The sequence below is a fragment of the Carassius auratus genome, chromosome 49, assembly GCF_003368295.1.
Source record: "Carassius auratus strain Wakin chromosome 49, ASM336829v1, whole genome shotgun sequence".
NCBI classification, from domain to species: domain Eukaryota; kingdom Metazoa; phylum Chordata; class Actinopteri; order Cypriniformes; family Cyprinidae; genus Carassius; species Carassius auratus.
The window spans coordinates 6,660,789-6,680,383 of NC_039291.1; the positions used below are offsets into that span (position 1 = coordinate 6,660,789).

General features: G+C 37.6%; 1 protein-coding gene and 2 long non-coding RNA genes across 5 annotated transcripts in view; 1 reads left to right on the forward strand and 2 right to left on the reverse strand.

The window, feature by feature from the left end:
- Window positions 1–3,037: 3,037 nt before the first annotated feature.
- LOC113066110 (uncharacterized) lies at window positions 3,038–6,993 on the reverse strand. Of its 2 annotated transcripts, none has more exons than XR_003279122.1 (4): window positions 6,934–6,993; window positions 4,793–4,992; window positions 4,251–4,331; window positions 3,038–3,224 (listed from the first exon to the last, which is right to left on the reverse strand). It is a non-coding gene; the product is annotated as an uncharacterized LOC113066110 (long non-coding RNA). The 2 variants fall into 2 exon arrangements; XR_003279121.1 differs by having other exon boundaries at window positions 4,782–4,992.
- An 837-nt stretch (window positions 6,994–7,830) lies between these two features.
- LOC113066111 (uncharacterized) lies at window positions 7,831–9,425 on the reverse strand. Of its 2 annotated transcripts, XR_003279124.1 has the most exons (4): window positions 9,223–9,425; window positions 8,900–8,930; window positions 8,733–8,784; window positions 8,511–8,592 (listed from the first exon to the last, which is right to left on the reverse strand). It is a non-coding gene; the product is annotated as an uncharacterized LOC113066111 (long non-coding RNA). The 2 variants fall into 2 exon arrangements; XR_003279123.1 differs by lacking the exons at window positions 8,511–8,592; window positions 8,733–8,784 and adding an exon at window positions 7,831–7,887 and having other exon boundaries at window positions 9,223–9,418.
- Window positions 9,426–10,715: 1,290 nt separating this feature from the next.
- LOC113066109 (transmembrane protein 108-like) overlaps window positions 10,716–19,595 on the forward strand; it is a 52,738-nt gene continuing 43,858 nt past the window's right edge. The window contains exons 1-2 of the mRNA XM_026237757.1: window positions 10,716–10,734; window positions 16,024–16,091. The gene's annotated coding sequence lies outside the window, so the exon portion shown is untranslated. The remainder of the gene's footprint in view (window positions 10,735–16,023; window positions 16,092–19,595) is intronic.

The following is a 19,595-nucleotide window of genomic DNA, read 5'->3' on the forward strand; positions in this document are numbered from 1 at the left end:
CCTTACCGAACACAAATCTGCTATCACCCTCGATGTGACTGCTCTCTGTTTCTGCCTTTGTGTTCCTTTGCTTCAGTCCTGAATGAGTAATTAAATGCAGTAAATTAACTACTTTTTTTACCCAAGCTCTACAGCCCTGTAACTGCTGGTGCAGATAAGGCCTCTTTGCTGCTTACCTGTCAACAAGACTGATTATTGGGACGAGTACAACCTAATGAGAATAAGCCACCCCACCGGGACCCCAATCTGACAGTAATGCCATGTTGCTGTGGTAATAGGAGGAAAGGGAGCATGTTGTGAGGTTTATGACCAATGCCATGGAAAAAGTACATATTTCTGTAATGTATATAATGCAACTGGTATAGAAATGGAACAGAAACAGAATGTCCCTTTGTTCCTGAGTGATTTCTGTGAATCTGTTCGTTTCAATTAATCAATTAAGTTTAGTTATTGCAAGTCTCGCTCAGCGGTTCATATATGTTTCTATTGTAACACGTTTCTATTCTTTTCCAATTTCTATTCCCCGATCTGTGCTTTGGTGTGGTCTTCAGGGCAAAGCTGCCATCCTATCGCAGGATAATTCACGTTAAACCAATGGAGACAGAACAATCTTCTCAGCCCAGTTCCCCCAAATGCTCGCTTGCTGATGCAGTAATATCTGCTCATTATTATTCTGGGGCCGTATACGGTCCACGAAACGGTCTTAAAGAGCCAGGGTTACCGACACGCAGTTTATGAGCTGTCTGATATCACTCAACCTCCACCTGCTGCCTGTTGTCTTCAGATGAGCAGTCTGTGATCTAAACAGGCTATCTATGTGTTTGGGGAGGTGGAGAGATCTGCTGGATGGAGGCGGGGAGGGTTGAGCTGACCGCTCCGCTCGTGATGTGTCCGTCTACCGCGCGGGATGCCTCTCACTCGGACCGGTGACGCGGCGGCTGTGATGAGATGGAAGGAAGAGGTCTCGGACTAGACCCTGTATAGGTACATCTGAACGCGTTATCTACTGCTATCGCTGCTTGTGTTGTCTTTGCGCAGGGTGACATCGTTAATTTGGTAGCTACCGTACTCGTTTTTTGAGCTTTGACGAATATCTTGTGATTTTTGAATGACTTTTGGGCTTTCCTTAATTTGCATTACACTCCTTGGAGAGATGCTTGTGTCGGACTGTTCAGTGTCTTCTTGATGCGATCTACCGAGTCATAGAGATGTGAATCCTAGCGACTCGATTGTGGTTCAATGTAACAGTTCAATGTAAAATTCTTTAGTAGTTAGTTATAAGGAGATTCATTATAAGGAGTTCGTATTTTAGGCTATTTACTGCCCCCAGCAGCTCAGGTGATGAGATAATTTCAGATTTCAACATAAAAGGCATCACTAATAAAATAAATAAATAAATAAACATTTTAATGCAATTCTTTGAAAACAGGCCATACCAGTATATTACTCAAAATACTATACAACATGTGGCAGCATAATTCATTAATTTGTTAATTTATATGAAGACGAAACTCAAAATATGTTGCCTACAACTAACTACACATTGTCACATGAACAAGTCAGACAAATTGCTTAAAGACCGCAGGCCTACATTATAACAGGAGGAAATGTCATTAATTCTGTCAAATATCCTGATCATAGGAATCATTCGCTGCGATTTATGAGAATTCCACTACTCTGATTATTCATTTATTTATTTAATTAAATAGCCTAGCCTACACTTAAAATCCCGATTCATAAGATTCATTCATTTGGGAATCGTACTACACTTCCCAGACAGCACACATACGTTGTGCCGATGTCGAGCCGACCTACAAAATTCCATCGGGACGATATCGCTCAGGGAGCGTTTGCTAATAGGCAAGATGTCTCGGCGACGTCGGCCTCTGATCGGAAATGCTCTCCGGCCGATGCTGAGACGATACATCCCGGCCGCTCTGCGTGGACGCGGTTCACCGGCGTTTAGCTCATCGTTACGGACCACCCGCGGCTACCGCCGCTGGTTTATAATAAAACAATACACACCACTCTCAAGAACAGACGCAACTTTATTAATATTTTCATTTATTTCATATTACATGTACAAATACAATAACATTCACCAGATGCTTTGATCAAAAGTGGATAATTCGGGATTATTTGTAGTCTTTTGAACATTAACCATGATTTTACTACAGCTTTTGCAGTAAACCCATAGTAAAAACAAAAATAACCATTACTACAGTACTTGCATGGTTAAATGTTGTATGAGTATAGCACCTTTTGACAATACTTATTTCAAAGTAGGTTTACAGGAAATGCAAGTTTCAAGGTTACAGTTTAAAAAGCCAGAGATGACGGAGACTCACTGGGAAGACCATCTAGTTCATAATAAAAAGTCATGTGTTCAGTGCTGTCAGCATCGCATGCAAACTTTATGCCAAGAACTTTTTAAAAAGTTACATAAACACAAAATAAAACCAGGTAAACAATAATTAAGGGTAACACTTTAGAATAAGGTTCCATTAGTTAATGTTAGTTAACTACTTTCGTTAACATGAACTAAGCAAGAACAATCCTTCTAAAGCATTTATAAGTCTTAGTTCATGTTAATTTCAACATTTACTAATGCATTATTTAAATCAAAAGTTGTGCTTGTTAACATTAGTTAATGCACTGTGAATTACCATGAACTAACAATGAATAACTGTATTTTCATTAACTAACATTAACGAAGATGAATAAATACAGTAATAAATGTATTATTCATTGTTTGTTCATGTTAATACATTAACTAACATTAACTAATGGAACCTTATTCTAAAGTGTTTCCTAATTGAGCAATTAAAATGTTTTAAATTGCATGATAAAAGTTCAAAAATATTTTCTGATAAAATTTTACTAAACAAGTCTCTAGTTTTGTATTCAGTTAACATTAACATTATCTTTCAACATTTTTAAAGTGATGCTTACAAATAAAAGGGGACATGTAGGTCCACATAACTCAGAGAGTAAATATTGTTCATTTACAGATATAAGAGACGTTACAATAAAGCAGTTTGAAAATCATCAAATTTACCCTTATAGGCAAAATAAGGATAATAATTGTTTTGTGTGTCCAATGTTTTGTGTGTTCATGTACAGTTGTAGTCTTTGTGAGCGTTGGTGTCATCTGAAGTCTTCACAAGTGAGTTTGGATTCAGTTTGGAGCTGGTGTAATCTCTAGAAACCTTGGGATTGACATCCTGAGATAGAGACAGGAAATAAAAAGGAGAAAGTTTAGCATAGCTGCTGCTGTTCATATTATTTCATATACAAAATATTATTTATTTAATCACATATAACTGGAGTGCATGGTTATTAGATGTGTTGTGTGAATACTAAACTATGTATTTTAATTTAATTTAAACAACAACAAAAAAAAGTGTGTCCGAGCCCCAAATATTATTAGGAAGGCTATTTTCAAAGTAAAATACCAATAGGTTTTGCTTCCTTTAGTGGACTTTGATAAATTCTTGGTATTAGAATTTAGTGACCTCACTACAGGCCATGCACCATAGATGCTGCTGCCTCAATTTGAGCTTATTTTGCTATATATATATGATTTAATCACAAGTAGGTTTAATAAACACACATCCACTTCCAATTCACCAATCAATAAACAAAAATAGCAAGTAAAACAACTGTAATATTGTGAAATATTACAATTTAACACAACAGTTTCTACGTGAATATATATTGTGAAATGTAATTTATTTCTGTGATCTAAGCTAATTTTTATTACTCCAGTCTACAGTGTCACATGATCCTTCAGAAATCATTCTGATTTGCTGCTCAATAAACATTTTCAATTATTATCACTGTCTTATCAATTATCAAAAGTTAAAACAGACATTTCTGTTTCAAACACTGTACTGTTTTAAAACTTTATTCATCAAAGAATCCTGAAAAAGTGAAGGAACACAGCGGTTTTCAACACTGATAATAGTCAGAAATGTTTCTTCAGAAGCAAATCAGAATATAAGAATGATTTCTGAAGATCATGTGACACTGAAGACAGGAGTAATGATGCTGAAAATACAGCTTTACCATCACAGGAATAAATGACTTCTCTAAATATATTCAAATAGAAAACTATTATTTTAAATTGTAGTGAACTGTATTCATTTCATATATTAAACTGTGGTTGCCATAAAAGACTTTCAAAAACACAAAAAACCATACCTTCCCAAACTTATGATACAGTTGTGTATGTTCAAGTTTGTACTTACTAGTCCTGCAGTTTATAGCATCTTGGAGATGTTGTCTGACAGCAGCGGCGGGCCGTCAGGGTGAGCAGGGCTCTGCTGGCCCTATAAAAAACAAAATTGTGTGAAAAATGCTTTTACAGACTATTTAGTTATCATTTACATTTGTGTAATGTTCACACATTGCTTGTGATTAGTTTAGTTGAGGTTGACCTGGAATATCCTACATTACAAAAAGTCTATGGCCAGCACTACAGATTGTGCTACCCTTTTGATGAAAGAAGTCACATCTGATTTGTTACAAGCATTAGTGACAGAATCATCAGCCAATCAAATTTTGACATTCAATGACAGCACGCCCTCTATAAATCGGTATCGGCCAGTGTGGTCCAAACTAGCTATCAGTATTGGAAAAATCCACTATCGGTTGATCTCTAGTTGATAATAATGTAGTTGATAATACAAGACCAAATCAATACCGGTGGCTACTGGTGATACATTGAGGTCTAATGAAGCGAAATGATCGGTATTTAGGAGAAAATGAACACTACTTACAACAGTATTACCTTTAATCCATAGCCTGGGCAACCAGCTGTCAGCACCCTCACAACTGTCTATAGAAACTGTCTATAGAACGTGACTTCTCTGTCGCATGACAACAGATGCACGGGCGAGATACTGCAGCTGATGACGCTGTTTCCGGCGCAGCATCGTAATGTCTATCAGCCATCGGCGATGGACGATGGCATCGTCAGTCAGGCCAACCCTAACCAGGAAGACAAAATTAAACAATTGTACACAACTGTTGTACACAGTTTTTATAATTTATTAGCTAAACAAATGCACAGCTTCCACCAATAAAAAAAAATAGTTAAAGCAAGAGTACAGCACCAACTACTGTTACCCGGATGAGCCTGTGTTAGTACATTTTACAGGTTTTTATCCAGGGATAACATGCATCGGAATGTCGCAACTGACCAATCAGAATCAAGTACCCACAGAGCCATGTAATAAAAGTAATTAGCTAATGGTAAACTAATCATTTACAAAACATGACTATGTGTTCATAGATGATTAATAAGTGATGTTAATATTTTTATCTATGTTCTGTAGATTAAGTTATAAATAACTTACAAAGCTTTCTGCACCCACAATCTAAAGTGTAAACTACTCATCAGTTGTAAATGTAAACTTTCCGGTTACAGGTTGGTTGATTTTGTGTGTGTTGGTGTGTGTGTGTGTGTGTGTGTATATATATATATATATATATATATATATATATGTGTGTATGTATGTATATATATATATACACGCACACACAACTGGAAACCACAAAGTTTGTAAAACATTTACAACTGATGAGTAGTTTACACCTTAGATTGGGGGGTGCAGAAAGCTTTGTAAATGATTTATAATGTTCAGTGAGATAATAGTACAATGTTGACATTTCAATGATTTATAAGTGATTCATAATATATTAACTACTAACTATTAACCATTAAGGATCTGTTAGATTTTTTTCATGATGTTATTTTTTTTAAGATTGCTTATGAAAGATGTGTAAATCATAGCATATTACTTAATCATTAGTGAATGTATATTCATGTCACTTGTAAATTATTTATAACTTAATCTACAGAACATAGATAAAAATATTAACATCATTTATTTCTATGAACACAGTCATGTTTTGTAAATAATTAGTTAATCATAATCTAATTACTTGTAAATGACTTTTAAAATGAATTTACAAAAAGTACACAAATTATTAGTATATCACTTATTAGGCGCTTATGAATGTTTTGTAAATGATTAGTTCATCATTAATTACAACTGAACTTTATTATAAATTGTTACCAAAAAGTCACCCCCACCTTGGAAGACCTGAGGGAAAGTAAATTAACAGCAAATTTTCATTTTGGGGTGAACTATCCCTTTAACCCACACTAATCTAGCCTACTGCTGAAGTTGTTGATCAGCCCCGTCATTGTTGTTGAGAGCCTGTGTGGGGCATAATATGTGCATTAAGGGGTGGTCACACTGCACTTTTCGTTCCACTGACTTCCATTCATACGCATGCGAATGCGTCAGACCGGAAACCCAGGCTCATGCGAAAATTTTCGCATTTCGCTGCGTTCGAAAGTTCAAGTTTGGTGAACTTTGACCTGCGAATTCGCATCACGTGAAGTCGTGGGACCAGTAGATGATCGATACGTCACTGCGTGAGCTCTCTGTACAGAAATTAAAAAATGAAGTGCTAATTTTAGCCGTAGTGCAGCATCCTATTTTATATAATACATATTTAAAAGATAATTTAAAAAGAAGCTGCATGGTTCGCAGTGTCAATGGAAACAGGAACAGATGGCACATTTGAATGAGGACACGTTCTATATTGTTTTATTGTTTAGTGTGTATATTTATAGAGAGAGAGAGAGACAGAGTGCAATATAATAAGACGCTTTCGACACCATCGCCAAAGACACAGTAAAAGCACAGATTAACCCATGTTGTGATAAGGGGAAACCGTTATATCTTGCTCCCGCCCATATTCGCAGTGGCGTCCAAAATAATTTTGCACGTTCAAAGGCTAGTGTGACCGCACCTTTACACATATGGCTGCGTTAGCTGTAACAGAGATGTGTAAGATGTGTACAGGTATCTAACAGTTGTTTACTGAAGGCCCTGACTGAAACCCCACGGTACTCACTGTCTGACAGCAGGTTCACTCAGACTCTGATCGTCATCACTGAAGAGTCCAGGAACAAAACAAGCAATCTGACACAGAGTCAACAATATTTACTCTGCACTTCCAGGTTCATTAGAAGGAAACAAGCTAGAGTAGAGGTGAAATGGAGATAAAAGACAGAATAATATATAACAATTATAATAATATGTAATATACATATTCTACTACTAAAAATATAATCTTAAAATAACACAATCTATATTTTTAGTTTTAGGTTGAGTGTGACTTACGTTATGAAGTCAGGGACTTCTTAAAATTGGTGAAATGTATTCTGAAAAAGGCATATTCATGTATTTCATGAGCTTCTTCAGTTCACCTGTATTTCTAAGTCAGTATCTCCCTTCATAAATGTTGAAATCTTGGAGCTTCACTTCTGTTCTGTAGAGTTTCTTTCTGTCCTCCTGTAATCACAGAACAATTTGTATTAATATCTGTTTATCATGAAATATCAAAACTAATGTGAACTTGATTTCAGCCGATTACACTCTCACTGTAAGTGACGTCATCGATTCAGTAAATCAGCCTTTTCCAATAACATACTGACAAATCACCAGCAAAACATTCACAGAGCCATCAAAATATCTCATACACACACGAAGATTTGATTAAAAGCCCAGAGTTTTATCAACAAGAGCTCAATCTATAGAGTTAGCCTACCTGAAAACTGCTAAAATGCTAACGGACTTTTCCGAAGAAAATAAACCGTTTCTATAAAATAAATGTAATTGAAACATGTCAATAACAAGCAAGAAACGTGTCAGGAACATTTGTATGTAATATTTGTGTGATTTTAGCGACTAAACTTACCTAAAACAGTGTAAACTGCAGCGAGAGACGGAGATTACTGTTTGCAAGTAACGGTTTTTGTGTTGACGCCCCGTTTCCATGGCAACTCTGCTCCCCGCTCGCGCAGGACTCACCGCACACACAGCATTCACACAAACAGGGGCGTAGCAAGCTTTTCATAAGTGTGGGGGATGGATGTGGTTTGTTTATAAACAATAAAAATGATGAACACAGAGGGGTACAAAATGCAGGGCTTAGAGTTCTCCGGCACTGTGCGGGATTTCCGGCTTGCAGCGTTTGGCTGGGAAAAAAACAATCCTACATTTAAAAAAAAGAAAAGAAAAAAAAAAAATCAGAAAAGGGGAGAAAAAAAACGCAAAATCAGAAAAGGGGAGAAAAAAACGCAAAATCAGAAAATGAGAGAAAAAAACGCCCACACAAAGCTTTTTCTCTGGTGGTATAAATAATGTAACAATTTACTGTTTTTAGACATTAAAATAATATACACTTTAATTTCATAGTTCTTCAACAGGTATGCAAACAATATCCCAATAATAGCAATTAGCATTAGTCTAAAAAACGAAATATAATACCGAAAAACACTCGACATGTCAACAAAACGATTAACAGAACATCTTCCCAAACACATATCAAGCTTATTTAAAAACCTCTAAAGCATAAACACTCATTCAAAGTACCTGGAAAAGGAAGATGTAAATAACCATAAGTTCCCGCCTCCTCAGCACGAGCTGACCGGATAACACCCCAAGAGAGGCGGGACTTAAGGCAGAACAGCCAATCATCAGCCGATCACACTCAAAGCCAGTGTCAAGTCTAAGAGGGAGGGGGGAGGAGGCAGCCGCGGCGAGCGCAGACACAGAGCGGTCAGAGAAACGGAGGAACGACAGTAGTAAGGCGTTTGTGCAAAACTGCGGAAAAACTGCAGAAAATGTGCGGGTGTCGAACCCTCTCACCGGGAAAAGTGTGGGTGTTAAAACCCCCACATCCCCCACGGGTGCGACGCCCCTGCACACAAACAAACATCTAGAGTTAAAGCATTACATTTATAATGTACAGTCTCATTCAATAATACATTTAAAAATCATTTTGTAGTTCAGAAGCAACAGCAACAATAGCTCACCATATTATTTCACCGGATTATTTCTGGAAGCCTGTAAAAGAGTGAAAAATACGGTGAAAAAGCAGTCAGGACTTCTCTTTAATAATCCGCTTTTACATTTTCCCTCCGAGAAACTTCTGAAAACGCATTAAGGCGTTAACATTAATGTTAAAAAATCGCTACCGTGACCTTTGGCTCAAAAAGTTAACGGTAACATTATTTGAAAATGAGCCAGACTCTTTAGCTGCCCATAGACTGTATAAACGCAGTACCTTTTCAGTGACACAGAATTAACAAAGTAGTATTTTTTGTCTAATTGAGCTGAAGTGAAATCGTAACGTTACCTCAGAGCCACAGATGTCGCTGGGATTATCCTCTTCTCTCTCTCTCTGGGTGGCTAAAAGAGACGAATACTGGGCACGCGCACACAGATAAGCGCGGCATCGGCCCGCGGTCGTGAACCAACTCAGGGCCGACGACTGATGAGCTGGAGAACAGAGCACTGACCAAATGATATCGGCCTCCGCCAGGCCAATGTTTTATAGATGTTTTAGGTATAGAGGCCGACGTTTCGATATTGGGCCGACGTCGGCCAGACGTACATGTGCTGTCTGGGTTGTCTCGTTTTTTTATTTTTATTAACCAACTCAAAAGAGTCATTCGTTTAGGAATCGGATCACACTGGTGGCGCTGTGCTGGAAAGGCAACACCGTCAAGAGTAGCCTATTTATTTTATTTTATTTTATTTATTTTTTTTGTGACTGCGGAAATAAAATAATAAAAAAACTTAATTACCCTATTTTCTAAACATAAACCGTACAAGAATATTGTTCCCCCAACCGTTGTCACTGAGTAAGGGCGCGCTCATAAACTTAAACCGAATGGCTCATCCTTCAAAATTCTCTCTCTCTCTCTCTCTCTCTCTCTCTCTCTCTCTCTCTCTCTCTCTCTCTCTCTCTCTCTCTCTCTCTCCCCCTCTCTCTCTCTCTCTCTCTCTCTCCCCCTCTCTCTCTCTCTCTCTCCAGTCAAACACAGACACTCGGGTATCAGCGTTTATTTATCGTGAGGTGTCGCTGAAGGAGAGTTGGGGACGCTTAACGGTATTCCCAGGCGTGAAAGATCATTGACTGTGTGTTTCAATGTCAGAAATCTAAGGATATAACACAGATCCAAACACCATGTTATGCTACAGGCGTCTTTGATCGTTTCCCATCATATTATTATAAGGTAAGATACATCAGAGCTTTTCTCAGCCTTCCTCCGGAACATAGACTGTGATTTGGAGGAAAACATGGTTTTGTATAGGCTATTTTTATTTAGTTTAACACATTGAGATATCAAATGGATCAACCCGTTTACATTTTTGCACAGTACGTTAGCCTCTACTAGACTAGAGTTAAACTGGTAAATGGTTTCACATTTCTGTTGTTAACTTAACTGGCTGTTAATTGTTTGCATAAATTACTCAAGCTTTCCCAAGCAACTATTCATTCTCAAATGAGAAATTCATGAAAACAGACATAAAAAAGGCATCATTATTAATATTAGCCTATTGTTGTTTTTGTTTGTGGTTATCTTTAATCGTAATGCGTAATTTTAGGTTTTATTGTTGTAGTCTAATGCTATATCAGAATAAAGTAATATGTCAGCGAATATTTAAATATGTCAGAAAGAAGTGATTGATTTTTGCATTGCTTATCATCCATTTTGATCATTAAAAAACAAAACAAAAAAAAAACTATATTGCTCAGTTTCCATTCCAAATCTCACAGAGCATCAGACATCCTCATTTCAGAATCCTCTTCTTTCTTCTTTTCAGTTTGGTGGCATGCAAAAAGCCCGTTCTGGAATCTCAGGTACCTGGTTTAGGAACATAACTTATATTAACTAAAGTTAATTTGATCATTATAGCCATGTAATTGAATCCTAAATTATTTGGATTCAAGCTAGTGTATACATCTTATTGATAGGCCTACTGTATGTGTTTTCCCTTCAAATCAAAACCTATGACCTCGGCAGTGACCATGTTCTACAGGAACGCCTGTAGATAGACTGCACAACAGAGTAAATGTTTCCTTTACCTTGGGTCTCATTCATTGATATTCAGATCTAAATAATGAGACCACTCTCTTAAAGCTCGAGGCCTTTAGAAAGGGATTTTTGCTCCATTTGTGAGAACTTAATGTTCCTTTTTTTGTGTCTGTTGGCGGACCCGCAAAACAGTAAATGTTTAGAAGTGCGGGGTCAATAAAGGTTGGTCGCCAGAGAGCATTGTGAATGGAATGTTAGTCAAAGTCCTTAATAGAGCACCCCCAACTATAGGCTTTGTTCTACAGGACAATTCCCCACTGGTTTGTCCAATGGGGAGGGAGAGAGAGGGAGCAGGGTCTGGGGTCAAGTGGTGAGACACTGACATATGTAACAGACAAATAGTTCAGAGAGGGTCACCTGGGATGGGGCTGCTAAGCATTGAGTGTCTTGTGAAAAGTGGAGGAGGACCTTTGATTCATTGAGAGCAAAGGGTGCCACCTTTTACCATCCATTGGTTAACTTGCATCCTTATCTGTGTTAGTTTTTCTCCAGACATGGCATTCTTTAAAAATGACCCAAGTGTCTGGGAAAAAAGACATGGTCAGTTAACATGGGATCTCATTGGTTGCAGACAAGGGTATTTTTTTTTCATTTGTTTTCCAAAGAAGCCGTTTTAATCTCTTGTTTTTGGGGGGTGATTATGGATGATCCTCCATTGTCCTCTTGAATCGGGGTCATTTCAGAGTGACGGTAACCAGACCAGGACAACAGCGTATCAACTGTCCTGTGGTGTCACCTCTGCCCACACCAAACATCACTCATGTGTCAATGGAATACTTATCATCATTGCAACCTTTTCTCCTGCAAACTTATAGAGTGACATCAAAAAGGAAAACATGTCATACCAATTAAAAACAATCAACATCTGGTAAACATTCGAGGTCAAAGGACAATGTTTCCATTTTCTTTTCTCTCTTCCTCTTTTAACCATTCCCAGTCTCAATTACAATCCCATATGACCCATAGGAGAGTGGCGCAGTGTGGTATGCTGTGTGTCTCACATCTAAATACTCTAGATCTCAAGTACAGTAATTGTTGTGAATGGACCGAGCACTTCCATGCTCATAGATCCCAATAGACAGGAAAAACCAGAGACAAAGGCACAATGGAAGAAAAACAAGCAGTGTTCTTTTCCTGTAGTGTGACATGCACTCCTACGAATGTCACTATACATTAGTGGCTTCCGAAATGTGTTTCTTCGAAGCCAGAACATCACAGGGGTGGATATTTCTGAGCTTCAGTAAGTGAGTTTATAAACCGGTAGTTGTGATGTCCGTCACTGTCCGATATGGGACATTTCCTCCCATTTCCTGTAAGACGGGGATGATTCTATCAGCCTGAACTTTTCCCATAGAAGAGAAGTTCGGTTTCCGTTAGTCAAGCTGAACATTAACAGGAAGAGAAAACAGAAGGAGACAGTAAAGCTCTCAATTTCGAGGAACATTCAGTTTAGTTTTAAAAGGGGTAGTTCTGTTAATATAAAATATAAAATTAGTTAAAATTTTCTTCTGGAAAACAACAAAATAGCATACTTTATAATAATATAATAAGACTACCTATTACACAAATAAACTATTAATGAAAATATTAAGTCCAAACTGACTGTAATGTCTTTAGGCACTTCATTACATGTTAATTAAATGAAATTATGCAATTAAATGAAAATGTAAAATTTATATTAAATACAATTAACTAAAATATTAGAGTGTATTTTGACCCACTTATGTAGGCGGTAAGTACATCTTTATATGTAATTTCATAATTAATTTTATTGTCTTTGAAGTGCTGTTCAGTTGTCTTGCAGAATGGATTGACAAGAATTTATGGTAAACTAAAATAAACTTTTATGTAATTTCTACTTAAAAATATGTCATATATATTTTTTTTTTCATCTTGTTAGTGTTTTCAGATTATCGGCGGCGGCTCTGCCGCAATGAGGAGTGAGCATGTGCGCATGGTTGCCATATTGCTTAAAATAAGCAAACTCCGGGCAGAAAATGTATCCTTGTAACAGTGGAGCTCTGATTCGGAGATTTAAACTCTTGTTATCTGGCAACCGCTATCATTAAAGCTCTCGTAGTAGAGGGGCGTAGAGCAGTCAGCAGTTACAGGTTCCTTTTTTGGACATTCGGCGCGTTCTTTTGGGAAAGTATGCTCCAATTTGAAATATTCGATATTCCCAATATATTAAAATTTTACATCGTCGTCAAAATTATTCAGATTTTATCACTAATATTCAATATATCACCCAGCCCTACATAACGGTGAAGTTGCAATTTAGTACTTTTAAAATATTTGACCTTTAAATGTAAAACAGAATAACACCATAATAAAATTGTAATCAGGTGCTTTACAAGTGCTTAAGTATGAAAGAAAATCAAAATTTGTAAAAACATGAGGAGGAATCAATTATGTCAGAACTTCTATTCCTTTAACCTAATTTGTGATACTCTCTTGAACTGCTTTGCAGCTCTCAGGTGAGTTTGATACTCAGAAATATTGAACACACTGTTTAGCATGCACAAAGTAGCACCTGCATGCTTGGATTTCGCAATGTACTGACATCGCAGGTGTCTTAAATTACACACAGGGCAATGCTGAAAGCGACAACAGGCAGCGGGGGACAGGACAGCCCTGGATACAGCCATTACGGCGATTAGAGAGTGAGCTAGGGATGGATGAGGAAGTTAAGAGGGAAAGGGGGAGCGGAAGGAGGAGAGGACTGATGGAGTGTGAAGGGTGTGTAGGGGGAATTCCTGGAATTCCTGGACTGCCGCCACTCCGCTTTAGACGCCGTTTCCTGATAGGTTGCACCTTAGGACACACACTTCCAAATGTACTAGGAAAGTAACTCAACATAATGTTCTGTACTGGCCATTTTCAAAGTCATATAGCTTCTGTTTGGCTTTACAGCAAGGGTTTTATCAATTGATGGCTTCAGGCTGTCAGAGTGAGTTGCTTGGCTTGCCTCTGATCAGAAGTCCTCAGCTTTATTTGGCACTGCTTATTCCAGACTGAACAGTCACTTCAAAAAAGGATTTAATAATGTTATAATGAGCAGGTTCTGTTCAGTATGAAATGTACCCTATACTGTACAATGATGCTTGAAGTAGCTTCGAAAAGTATTTGGACTTAAAATGTACATGTAATTCATTAATATTACTCAGTGCTTATTTGTTTAATTACACTGTAACAACATCACCTTAGAATAAAGTGTTGGGTTAAGGCTAAAATTTACACTTTCCAGTTGTCAGATGTTCCAAATGTGACACAATGTAAACTTGAGGGGATCTGATTTCATGAAGCCAGTTCACAACAAAACCCAACAAACATGTCCGTTGCTGTTAGTCTTTATTGTGAGTTAACCTGTACGGCTAAAAATCAGTGGGACACCAGTTGGTTATTGGAAAAGAATGACTGTGAAGTTGGTTCTGATAAGCTCTAAATACTACTTGCCATTTGGTTTGGTTGATATTTTGTATCATTACATATTATTTTGTTGCAACAATTCATTTTTTTTTTTAAAGTGTGACCTGGCTGCCCAAAAGTGCCCAAATACCTTTTTGAGAGCCACCATACAAAGGCAGATGCCAAATGATCATTTCCAATGTCTAATTCAAATGAATTTATAAATATAGTCATAAGGAACAGTCTCTTGTTTTTTGGCATTTTTTCAACATTCATTTTTAAAGACCTGGCTATGATATTCCAATCTTGGGGTTTGTTCAGCTAAGCCTACTTGACAAAATCCACCCTGAAGGTTTTCTTAAGTCTTGATCCCCGGGATTGGCTCGGTTTAATTTTCTTGCTCCCTCACCTAATTTAAGATTTTAAAATCCATCTAAAGACGATTTTATGCTCTGAAGGAGAGTTCAAATCGCTTATGAAACCTCCTTTGCGGATTCTCCTGTAATATATCATACAACAAATGTTCCTTTAGCATCTCCTTCAAAGTGCTGAAACACTCAGACTTCAGTTAAACATTACACTTAATGAGACCCATTACAATCACATGCCAAGTGCCTCTTAATATCCGCACATGAAGCCAGAAAAATGGACTGATATTTAAATCTTAAAGAGAATAATCAAAAAATAAAGATGATCAGAGAGAAACAAGCCAGTTTGAATCCAGAATTATTTAGCATTTTGTTATATGGGCCCGATGAACAAGGCTAATAGGATTTACTTTGACTGGAAAGAGGGCCGAGGGAGATTGGGAAGTGGGAGGGCATCCCCAGTTTACCCCCTGTTGCTTAGTAGCCCACCCAGAGCAGTCATGTGATTCTGGCGGGCATCTAGCACAGATTAGACCTTTAGTAGTGACCAAACCTGGCAACTTCCTACAGGAATATATATGGACTTGATTATAAACTGGTCGGCCCCTTGCTTACAAGCCACTTTAGAAACTGTTACTAAAATGCCCTGAAATCATGTCTTGTTTGTGCTCAGTGATGTCATAGCCAGCGTGTTTCGATGCTAATAACAATCATTTGTTGTAAATAAAACAATTAAATTAAATGTACTATAGATTTCTGAGGAAATCGGAAACAACTGTTGTTTTTCAGTGCAGCAAGAAATGGGTTTTTATTAGGGCCTTTCGCGCCACTGTAGTTCCAGAACTAAATGTACAGTACTAAAGAGAGGATTTTGCGCAAATTATTTCCCAGTACGATTTCTAGGGTTGCATTCGCACCGACAGTATGTTCTAGGAAGTGATGTAAGCCGTCGACAGCGAAATTTTGATTCCAAATTTGATTCTGGTCTAGAACGTGTACGTAAACATGTCAAATCCAAACCGTGTCTGTTTTGTTTTTACGTCATATTTAAGGGCAGTTAAATTGGAAATTCGTGTGCATCTAGCATACTTGCAAATAACTGTCTTGGAGCCAGTGGAAGTGATTTCAGCCTTTTTGGCGCACATTATGCATCTGTGATGGTTAGTGAACTAGACTGACCCTAGTGTTCAATCTAGTGTTGCACAAGCTATTGTTAAACTTATTTATGTTGGACATGGTTTTGAAAATCTTTATCTTGAATGTTTATTTTTTTAACAGATTAGGAAGGAAAAGAAAAGGAAGTAGTAAGAGAAAGAACCGTTTACAAAAACCTGTTTTGGTGTCAGGTAAACTTCTCAAATCCCAGGTCATCCCAGGTCCCCTTTCAAGCCATCTTCCTGTCTTTGTTTTTATTTCTCTTTCATGCAACAAAAGGCTTTTGTCCCACTTTCCTAGGTAGTCTTTAGAGTGATCAACAAACCCGCATATGAAAGGTCAAGGGTCAAAATATTTTGGTCTTTGCCGAACACCATAACTATAATAAAAAAATAAATAAAAAAATGTGCTGCCTGTGCACTTTCATTATTATATACCGCTTTCAGAATTGCAACCCTCAGGCCTTGTGACATTAATTAATACATACCTTAATTATGAATATATCATTACATCACATATATACATTTTATTTCAACACTTCCAACACAACCTTCTCTTAAACTCATATCCAGACACACTCATTTTAGGAAAAGCGAGGTATAAACAACCTTCAATAAATCATTGGTTTTGTCTCAGTGCAGCTATTTTTGTCTTGAGATTTAGTTTTGACACCTTTGGATTTGCATCCCAAGTCTCTTTTAGTGAAATCACACTGCAAGCGGATTTATCCCATATCTGACTGTAAATGAGAGCTTGCCTGAGATAAAAGCTTTGTTTTATGCCGGGGTATTGGTGTTTTTTCAGCTAGTGCAAAAAGAAGATCTAATAAATTCACTTTTGGGGGGCTTAATTTTTGAGTTATGTCAAACTTATATGTTGCTGTTGTTTGTGTGAGACCTAAAGGGTGGAGGTTTGTGAAATTCTAATTCTGTTTTGTGCGCTCATCCACTATTATTCTTCCATCCTTATTATTAGTGGTGCTTTCTAAGACATCATTATCATCACTATTGCTTATACAGTGGGTTAGTGATTTGAACAAACTCCTCAATATTAAACTTTGATGTGTTACTCATTCTGCAGTTTTTATTTTATATTATTTAATTTTTTACTTATTTAAAAGGGGTTTACATCTTTTGGATGATAAAACGGGCAACAAAAATTGCTAAACATTATACATTTAAACATAAAGCACCTTACGAACATGGCGATACTCTGGCCAGCCACAATACAGTGGTACTTCCATTTCATGCTGCAAGTGTCCTGCACAACGGCAAAATGGTAATAGTTCATGAATCAACCCTCGGAATGGGTTTAAACCTAAGACCTTTCAGTAAGCAGCCCAAATCTTTAACTGCTAGGCTGCACTAATCTATTTCCCACTAAAATCTGTTCTGTTTTGATATATTTTACTTATTCATTTTTCTTTTGTACTGATTTTCTTGTTCTCTCTTTCTCATTCTCTTGTTCATTCTGTTTGTGAGTATGCAGCTGTATGATTATGTGTTTATGAGTCTAAGAAAGCTGTCTTTTTATTGGATACGGTAAACCTGGCTGGTAATGTGAGATGGCATTAATATTGAATAAGATAGAGAGAGGAATGTCAGGTGAGAAAATGAATTTCCATATGCTGGGCTGCTGACTATAATAAATAACACTTCCACACCGGCAATGAGAAACTGTAGGTTCATGTGTGAGCAGATCTGTCTGTACTAACTGCATCACCATGGATACAGTGAAGCACTTATGATGAGATTTAAAGAATGCTGGATTTTTAGTGGTTTGAATCATATTGTAGCTATTTTGAATCAGTACACATATATATTATTTCAAAGAGTTATTAAAATCAGGAGATGCAGATGAAAGAGATTGATATAGATGACTGCATGCATGTGCTAAACACGTCCCGGGGCAGGATTTTAATATTGCCTAAAACATCCAGAGCAGTTTGACCAATAACAGGTATTGTACATAATCGACCAATCGTGGGGCTGCGTGTGAGAAGGTGAGATCTAGAGGGAAAGATCAAAGCGATGCAAATATGCGCACATGTTTGTTCGTTCGACTGACTTGAAGCGACGCTGCGCACAATTCCAAAAATAATACAAAAGTGCGCTACAATGCTTCAAGTCAATCGAACGAACAAACGATTCGAAAGCATAAGGAGCCGTCTGCTCTGCTCTTTATAGCTCTCATGAATGTTACACAACGATCGACCTACACAGAGCAAATAGGACACCCCTTTCACACTGCACGTCGGACCCGCAATATTTCCGGAACATTGCCGGGTCGCCTTCTGTGTGAAAGCAACCACGGCCCGGGATTGATTACCACATTGAACCCGGGTCGGGGACCTAGTAACATTGTGGGGTTCGACCCGGGACGAGTGCTGTGTGAACAAAAGGCAGATCTAATTCCGTATCGAAGTCATGATGCGTGTTATCGGGCGACTCTTTTACCGGCTGTTTTGAAAGAAGATCAACGTTCGGGACGAAAACATATGTGCAAACTGTAATGAAGCAGAGATCAGTTAGTTCCTCACTTTCCGCGCTGACGCAAAGATCGTTTGCTTGCTTCAGTGAAAGTATAACGTGCCTAGCGTTTTCAACTCGTACATTACACGTCACACGCTGATGTCACGTGTCTTTACGGGATCTTCAAGGGTTGTGTGTGAAAGCACACACATATACCGGGTCATCACTGGCAGTGTGAAAGTGCGAAATCTAGCGGCCCGGGAACAATTGCAGGAACACTTTACCCCTGTATTTGCCGGAATGGCAGTGTGAAAGGGGCTCTGGATATTTTAGACATTATTAAAATCCTGGCTGGGACGTGTCCCGTATGAACGGTGCATATGGCCACCCTAGCTAAACTACTCGTCACTTACAGTGATAACTCAGCATTAAGCTTTGGTTGGAAAACACACTGATTCATGGCTGACACTCTTATGTTTTTCACCATTGCACAATCTTACACAAGTATGCAACTAATGATTTCATTGAGCCTCAGGATCCCTGTTCAAAGATCTTATTCGATATACCTCAGTTTCTTTCTGTTACATGAATTATAAATATGAGTTTATGCTACATTTCCCTTGTTACGTTTCCCTCGGTTCATTCATTTCGTCAGGCATTTTGGAGCTCAGCCTATGCTAACGACTCAGCTCTCCTGAATGGTGACTCCTTCAAAAGAAAAGAGATGACTTAGCATTTTCTTTTGGTTTGGGAAGAGTCATAAAACAGTTTAAAGCGTTTGCAGAATTTGCTTTGTCAGTGCCAAGACACTGCAGATAAGGGACCATCAATAAGGGCCACAAACAGTTGAATCGATGTTTATTTTAGATGGAATTGAGCCATTTGTTGCTAATGTGCTGAATTTGATTGTGAAGGCATTTTTCTTTTCTTTTTGAAGTTGACATTTAGTCATTGAGCTCTCTGCCTGTACTAAATCTCTAAAAGCCATTTCTGTAAATGTAGCAGGGATATGTTGTAAATACAAAATATATTAAAGACTAAAACATATATTTAATATTGTTTACATAAACATAACTTTAAGTAGTCTAATAAAAATTTCAATGTTTAAATGTAAAAAATTTCCTGTTTTTGTTTTTTTTTATTATTATTATTCTTTGTATTAACTTTAAAAGTCTTAAAATGTGTTCTATATCATTCCCATAACCATGCAAGGTACACTGAAAA